Source organism: Petaurus breviceps, unplaced genomic scaffold, assembly GCF_028583685.1.
Source record: "Petaurus breviceps papuanus isolate PSGF00001 unplaced genomic scaffold, PetGlider_PUasm1.0 115, whole genome shotgun sequence".
NCBI lineage: Eukaryota > Metazoa > Chordata > Mammalia > Diprotodontia > Petauridae > Petaurus > Petaurus breviceps.
The window spans coordinates 1,972,729-1,981,687 of record NW_027185612.1 but is presented as its reverse complement, the minus strand read 5'-3'; positions in this window follow the sequence as shown (position 1 = coordinate 1,981,687).

The window sequence follows — 8,959 nt, the reverse complement described above, 5'->3', positions numbered from 1 at the left end:
CCTGACAAAACAAATCCCCCCCCCCAATTAGTCATATCTAATATATCTCTATCTACATATCTGTATTTTAGATTTATCACTTCTCTGTCAGGAGCTAACTTGTGTGTTTCATTTTTATTCTTTTGAACTCATGATTTATCATTTCACTGATTAGAGTTCTAAAGGCTTCCATAGTTGTTTTTCTATATAATGTTTATAAATTGTTCTGATTCTGCTCCCTTAATCTACAGCAATTCACAGAGATCTCATTTTCCACTAAAGCTGTCTTTTTCATTACATCATAATATTAGTTCATTACATTGACATGCAGTAATTTGTTTAGTCGTTCTACAATAGGAGGACACCACTTTAGTTTCCAATTTTGGGCTTCCATGAAAGGAGCTATTATAAATATTCTTTTTTCTTTGATTTTTGGGAGATATATCTAGGCCAGTAGCTATGCACAATTTGGTAAATTTCTGGGAATAGTTGTGAAATGTTTTCAAGAACTGAATAGTTTACAACTCTACAACAGGACACTAATGTGCCTATTTTCCCTCTGTTCCTCTAACATTTGTAATTTTCTTCTTTTGTCATCTTTGTCAACCTGATAAATATGGAGCAGAAACTCAAAATTGCTTTAATTTGCATTTTTTCAAATTATTAGTGATTACAAAATCTTTTTCATATGATTGCTGATAGCTTGATTTTTCCCCCTTTCAATATTGTCTGTTCATACACTTTGACTATTGGGGTGTGGCTGTTGGTTTTCATAAATTTGAGTTAATCCCTTATAAATCTTGGAAATGAGACCTTTGTCAAAGAACTGATTGAAAATATTTTCTCCAGTTGCTTGTTTCCCTTCTAATTTTTACTTAATTCAATTTGTTGTGCAAAAACTTTAAAATTTTATATAATCAAAATTGTTTATTTTATCTTTTATGATCCTTTGTATCACTTGTTAGTCACAAACTCTTCACCATCCATAGATCAGAAAGGTAATTTCTTCTTGTGTCTCTAATTTGTTTATGTTGTGATTTTTTACTATCCATTTGTAGGTTATCTTGCTGCATGATTAAAACTGGTTTTAAAAATTTACTATTTTCTTTTTCACCAACTACATGTAAAACATTTTTTTAAAAGCAATCGGGGTTAAGTAACTTGCTCAAGGTTACATGGCCAGTTATTTCTGGGTGTGGTGCTAAGTATCTGAGCCCGGATTTGATCCCCAGGTCATCCCGACTCTGGGGCCGGTGCTCTTACTCACTGAGCCACCTGGCCACCCCTAAGCAATTGGGGTTAAGTTGCTCAAGGTTACATGGCCAGATGTTTCTGGGTGGATGCTAAGTGTCTGAGCCCGGATTTGATTCCCAGATCATCCTGACACTGGAGCCGGTGCTCTTACTTGCTGAGCCACCTGGCCACCCAACAATTTTTAATATTCATTAAAAACATTTTTTTTTAGTTCCAAGTTCTCTGTCTTCCTCCCTGTCCCCCCCCTTGATAGGCAAGCTATTTAATATATATTATACATGTGTAGTCATGCAAAACATTTTCATGTTAGTCGTTTTGTGAAAGAAAACAGACAGAAGCCCAAGAAAAAAAAAGTATGCTTTGATCTGCATTTAAACTCCACCAGTTCTTTCTCTAGAGATGGGCAGCATTTTTCATAATAAGTCTTTCAGAATTGTCTTGGATCATTGTATTGCTGAGAATAGCTAAATCATTCTCAGTTGATCATCATATAATATTGCTGTTACTGTATACAATGTTCTCCTCATTCTGCTCATTTTACTTTGCATCAGTTCATGTAAGTCTTTCCAGATTTTTCTGAGAGCATTCTGCTTGTCATTTCTTATAGCACAATAGTATTCCATCACAATCATATACAACTTGTTCAGTCATTCACCAAATAATAGACATAACCTCATTTTCCAATTCTTTTTTTTCTTTATCAAATGCTTTATTAACTTCTGGTTTACATCATTCATTTCCGCAAGATTTTGAGTTACAAATTTTCTCCCTGTTTTTCCCTTACCCACCACCCCAAAATAGTGATCCCATTGGATATCCTCTCCTCCAATCTGCTCTCTCCCATATTTTCCCCCCTCCCTTCTCCAATTTTCCAGTAGGGCTTGGAGGATCTCTATGCCCCAGTGCCTGTATATATTATTTCCCAGTTACATGTAAAATAATATTAATATATATATTTAAACATTGGATTTTAAAACTTTGAATTCTAGATTCATTCCCTTCCTCCCTTGTCACCCACCCTTACTGGGAAGATAAGCATTTCAATATAGGCTGTACATGTGTAACTGTGCAAGATGTTTCCATAGTGGATATATTGTAAAAGACTGACTATATTTCCCTTCATCCTATACCACCTCCCACTCTTCTATTCTGTACTTTGATCCTGTCCCTTTTCAAAAGTGGGTGCTTCCAACTTCCCTTCCCCCAGCCCACCCTCCCCTCCACCATCCCCCCTCTCATCCTCTCCCCCCCCTACTCTCCTGTAGGGTGAGATACCCTGTTTAGTGGATATGTCATTCCCTGCCTAACCCAAATTCAATGAGAATGAGGTTGACTCATTTCCTTTTGCCTTCCTGTTCTTCCCCTCCATTGTAACCATTTCCCCTTGCCTCTTCTATATGAGATGGTTTACTCCATTCTGTTTCTCTCCATCTCTTCTCATTACATTCCTTTCTCACCTCTTAATTTCACCTTTTAAGTATCATCCCTTCTTATTAAATTGGTATATCCCTCTATGTATTCCTGTACACATATATACACATTCACATATGTATTCATAAGCCCATATACCCTCCTATATAGACACATATATATGTATGTATATAGATATATACACATTTCTATTCCCTTCAACTATTTTCATACTGAGAAAAGTTTCATAAGTTACAATTATCATTTTTCCATGTAGGGATGTAAATAGTTCAACTTTGATAAGTTCCTTATGATTTCTTTTCCCTGTTTATCTTCTCATTTTCTCTTGCTTTTTGTATATGAATGTCAAATTTTCTATTCAACTCTGGTTTTTTCATTAAGAATTCTTGAAAGTCCTCTATTCCATTGAATAGCCATATTTTCCCCTGAAATATGATGCTCAGTTTTGCTGGATAGGTGATTCTTGGTTTTAATCCCAGTTCCTTTGAACTCCAGAATATCCTATTCCAAGCCCTTCAATCCCTCAGTGTAGAAGCTGCCAGATCCTGTGCTATCCTGATTGTGTTTCCCCAATATTCAAATTGTTTCTTCCTGGTTGCTTGTAATATTTTCTCCTTGACCTGGGAATTCTGGAACCTGGCTATAATATTCCTAGGAATTTTCTTTTTGGGATCTTTTTCAGGAGGTGATCAGTGGATTCTTTCAACCTCTATTTTACCCTCTGGTTCTAAAACATTAGGGCAATTTTCCTTGAGAATTTCTTGAAGGATGATTTTTAGCTTCTTTTTTTGATCATGGCTTTCAGGTAGTCCAGTAATTTTTAAATTATCTCTCCTGGATCTATTTTCCAGGTCAGTGGTTTTCCCAATGAGGTCTTTCACATTGCCTTCTATTTTTCATTTGCTTGGATCTGCAACATGCAATAGCATGTTGATTTCTCTTAAAGTCACTAGCTTCCATTTGTTCCAATCTAATTCTGAAGGAATGATTCTCTTCAGTAAGATTTTGAGATTCTTTTTCCATCTGATCAATTTGGCTTTTTAAGGCATTCTTCTCCTCATTGCCTTTTTGAACTTCTTTTGCCATTTGAGTTAGTCTATTTTTAAGGTGTTATTTTCTTCAGTCAGGTTGTTGACTCTCTTTTCACAATTTTCTTGCATCATTCTAATTTCTCTTCCCAATTTTTCCTCTACTTCTCTTATTTGGTTTTCAAAATCCTTCTTAAGGTCCTCTATGGCCTGTAACCAGCTCATATTTTTCTTGGAAGATTTTGGTGCAGGAGTTCTGACTTCACTGTCTTCCTCCTGTTCCATGCTTTTATTCTTTTTGTCCCCAAAATAGGAGTGTAAAGTTGGATTGCTCTGCTTGCTTTGCTTCCTTTGCTTGCTCATGTTGCTACTCAATTACTTGACTTCTGAGCTTTTTATCACAGTAGGACTCTGCTACCAGACAGGGGAATTTTGTCCCAATTGTTGGGGTTTTCTCAGCTGCTGGAGCTGTTAATTGGGTGACCTCTCTGAGCCTCCACATGCTCTGGCAAGCTGGTTATGCACCCCAGGACCTCTGCCCTAGACCACAATCCAGATCCAAGCAGGTTAAAGCAAGTTTACCCCTCAGACTGCTTTCTTGGTCCCCCCACAATCTGAAGGCCAGGAGTTCAAGCTGCAACATGGCAGTGGCTGCACGGCTGTTGCTCCTCAGTGTCTTCTCCCACCAGGGAGTAAAGGCCGGACCACACTCCTGAACTACTGCATCCCAAAGTCCAAGCTGCACTGACCTCTCACTTTGTCCTTAGCATCTATGTGTTTTTAATTCTGGAAACCACCATAGCTGCTTGTGATCTGAAGTATCTCCAGCCTGGGGCTGGTTGTGGCCCCCCTGAGGCTAAAACCTTGGGCTCAGGTGGGGCTGCGCTTGGCTCCCAGAGTGCTGTGGTGGCCCTTTCCTGCTGGCCTGCTGGACTGTCTTCAGTGGGAGTTTAGCTTCTCTCTGTCATTTTGTGGGTTCTGTGGCTCCAAAGTTTGTCTAGAGTCATTTTTTACATGAATTGGAGGAGGTGGAAGCCAGAGCCATGTGGAAATCCTGTTTCTACTCTGCCATCTTGACTCTGCCCCCATTTTCCAATTCTTTACCACCATGAAAAGAGCCACTATATGTATTTTTTGTACATATAGGTCCTTTTCCTTTTTTAAAATTCTCTTTTTATCTCTTTGGCATATAGATGTAGTAGTTGGTCAAAGGGTATGCACGAAAACCAATTGTTTCAAGGATTTCATTTTTGAGGTAGATTTTGAGATCTGGTACTAAGTAATCCCTTTCCTTCCCTCTTTTTTCATTTTTACCCTTGACCTTTTGTTGCTCCAAATGATATTTAATAAGACACTTGGCTGAATAGCATGTTCTGTGGAGGCAGAGAACATGCCTTAATTTACCTTTTTATTCCAAGTGCCTCACACAGGTCCTTGCAAGGAATTGATATATTTAATAAACGTTGAATTCTAGACCTGTGAACAAGCTTTAACCCAGGTCAGACCCCCATTCATCTATTGATTTTAGTGGGTGGTATATATTTGTTTTTCAAACACAGTTTCTGTCCTCTTGGCCATTCTTCATGTGATTCTAGGTAGAAAGAAAAGGAATAGCTTTAGGAAGCATTTCTGGGAGGACTGTTTCCTATTAGGTAACCTTTTGTACTATACCACATAACTCTGGACTTGAAGATAGAGAGGTCCATAAAGTCTAAATGAGGGACTTCTCTTGGGGAAAAGAGGTACAGAGGTCAGGAAGCATACATATTTGAACATAAAGATGCCTGGTATTCAGAAGAGGTGAGGTCAGGACTGTCTGAGGAAAACTGGGCCAGGAAGCTATCATGGATTGAATGGGGATGATTAGCAGGGGTCAAGTATGGGTAAGGAAGAATTTATGTGAGAAAGCCAGTGTGGGACAGTCTAGAGGAGAGTGTCTATGAAGTTAGAGGACTTGGGTTTGAGGTCAGCCTCTGATACTACTTGTGTGACCTTGGGTAGGTCACTGGGGCTCCCTGAGTCTCAATTTCCTTATTTGCAAAATGAGGCCATTGGAATAGATGTTCTCTGTAGTCCCTTGCAGCTCTAGATTTATGATTCTATAGTATTATCAGTCAATCAAAAATATTTATTAACCATGTACAGGAGCTATGCTAGGTAATAAGGATACAAATATAGCAAACCAAAGAATACTTACATATGTTCTAATGGGGAAGACAAGTGCATATATAAGCACATATAGAATCAATCAATAAAGAGAATCAACACAAAATAATTACAAAGTAGTTAAGGAGAAAGGGCACTGGCATTTGAGGGTGATCAAGAAAGGCTTTAGGTAGAAGGCTTTGATGAGGAGGGAGGGTCTTCTTGACATTGAGAATGGTCATTGGAAGAACATGAAGATAGGAAATAGAATGTTGTATGAGGAAGAGAGAAGTCAATTTGACTGCTTCACTGAGTGTGTGTGTGTGTAATGAGTTAGAAAGAAATATTGTGAGCAAAGCAAGATTGTGAACTGACTTAAAAACTAAACAAAGGAGTTGGCATTGTATTCTAGAGGCAATAGGGAGGCATTGAAGGTTATTTAGTATCAGAGCTATGTGTGATGTGGTCACATCTATGAATGAGGAAAGCCACTTTGACAGCAGTATTGTAGGATAGACTGCAGAGGGGAGAGACTTGAGGTAGGGAGACTAATGCTACAATAATCTAGATGAGAGGTAGTGAGGACCTTAACCAAGATGGTGGCTTTGTGCTTTATAAATAGAAAGTAGAGGTCAGATGCAAGGTGGAATGTAGAAACAGCAAGATTGGACAACTGATTGGATATGGGGGATGCAGGAAAGTGAGAAGCTAAGAATAATGCTGAGCGTATGGACCCAGGAGCCTGGAAGAATGGTGGAGAATAGACTAGTGCCACACCAGGTGTCTATTCTGAATGAAGCTACTGGGGACAGAGAGTGCCAAGAAAGGGCCCTTCCCAGTTTGGGTGGGATGATCTACCTACTGTTTGTAGGAAGAAGCTCTTGCCAGACTCCCCGTCCTGATCAGAGAGCTCCCTCCTACAGATACACTGGTGCTTCACAGGCTCCCTCTGCTGGACCATCTCATATCACACTGAGTGAAGCTGAACAGTAGAAACAAATGTACAGGTTCCCTAGGAAACTTCTGGGAAGTTAGCAGTTTTCTCCAGCTGCATGGCCACATTGAGAGGGGCCACTTCCATGGAAGGGTAGGCTAGGGGAACTCAGGTGAGCCCTCAAGGAAATGTTCTTGAGCTCCATGGCCCTGCTGGCACTGTCACCAGGGCAGTCCTCTGATGACACTGAGAGCTTTTTGCTGTTAGGGTGGCTGGGCAACCTGGGACTTCTCCTCTGAGATTTTCAACCCAAGAATTTTGACCTGGCACTGCATATCTATCCATACAGCTTCCAAGTTTGGAAGATCTGGGTTCAAGTACTCTACTCTGACATATGTACACACACATATGTATATGTATGTATGTGTTCAAATATGACCCTGAAAAAGCTCTTTAAACACGATGTCCCAGGCAACTCTCAAAGACTGTGAGTTGGCAACAGCTGCCAATATGTATTGGTTAAGACAGTTTTCTCACTGGGAATTACCTAAATGAATGAAACAACAGGTTCAGGGGAAATGGGTGTGCTTCTGCTTCCTGAAATATCCTAGCATGTACAGGAGACAGAATAGAGAGGATGTCACTCCTTGGATTAGAGATGACCTTGGGAAAACAAGAGGGGCTGAAAGGAAACATAACAATAGTATCCAACAAACTCATAAATAAGACATTCCTGGAGAGGAATGGTTCAGAGGCCAAATTACTGTACAGGGGCCTCAGATCCCATGGAATCCCAGAGCTTTGCCATAGGCTAGGCTAGGCTCATTTTCTGGAACTTTAAATTTTCTTTAGAAAATCTTGTCTTTACTGAGGTTAAAATAGTACATGTCCACTGAGTTGTACTCTCTCTTCCTAAAACTTTGATCTCAAGCATTAAATGAAAGAGCTGCATTTTTCTCACTCTGTGGGAGAAACCTGATAACCTTACAATCTGTGTAACTCCTATGCAAAGTTGGGTTCTCAATTATAGGGCAAGTCAAGTAATGTCTAACTTCTCTCCTCCAAGAAGGACTGAGGACATAGTTCAGAGGGAGGTGACCTTGTCCACTAGGCAGGTAGTGGACTCAGGAGAGCTGAGGGTAAGGAGGGTTGGGACCTGAGCTCTTGACTCTGTGTTCTACCATTTCTATATTGTGGTATTTGGCAGGGGTCACCATCTCTACCTAGCACCTTCATTCCTTCAGTCATAGGAATAGGAACACAAGGTTACCACTTGTTTTTTCTCCCAGGTTTGGAAATGAGAATTAAATGAAGAGCAATTGCTCAGATGACCCCAGAAGGATGGCTTTAAGTGAATTCTAAGCAGGAAATCTGAGCTTAATGAGCTCACATGGTCTGGGTGCCTGGGAACTTTTTGTGTTTTGTCCTGGGCTCACAGTCTTTCTGGCAGTTTTCCATTTCCTCTATTCTGGTTAAGAGTTCACAGTTGTTATCTAGTAGACTTGTGTCTTGGTAGGTAGATTAAGTTCTACATTCTTAGGGAGAAGTCCACTGCTGTGTCTGTGTTTGTGTACCTTATATAAATCATTTTGTGACCCAATCGAGTATAGGCATTTAAGTTTCAGAATTGGCTCAGATTCATAAATAAAATCTTTCCTCTGACTCCACAGAGCTGATTGAGAATTCCAAATGAAATCCTTAACTCCCTCTCCAACCCTCAACTGCGAGTCAATCCAGTTGGAAAGTTCTAGTTGGCTAGTTCTGATTGGATGCTGTGGTTCTGTTGTTTCAGAAATAAAACAACTAGTGTAACTGGTAGAACAGTCCCCTCCTTCCTCTAAGAATCTGGATCTTATCCTCTGGATCTTCTCTGTAACAGTCATTTCCTTTCCTCTTGACCCATTTCCCTTACCTAGAATGTTACTTCAATAACTCATTTAAGCAGTAATGAGGGCTTGAAATGTTGTGTTGTCCTTTTGAGTGAAGAAAAAAAAAGACAGACATAAGAGATATTGTAGAAGTTAGATTAATAAGACTTTGCAGCTGATTAGATTTGGGGGATGAAGGAGAGTGAGGAGACAAGAATGATTCCGGACTTGAAAACCTAGAAGCCTGGAAGTATGGTAGTAGTTTCTTCCCTTCCCTTCCCTTCCCTTCCCTTCCCTTCCCTTCCCTTCCCTTCCCTTCC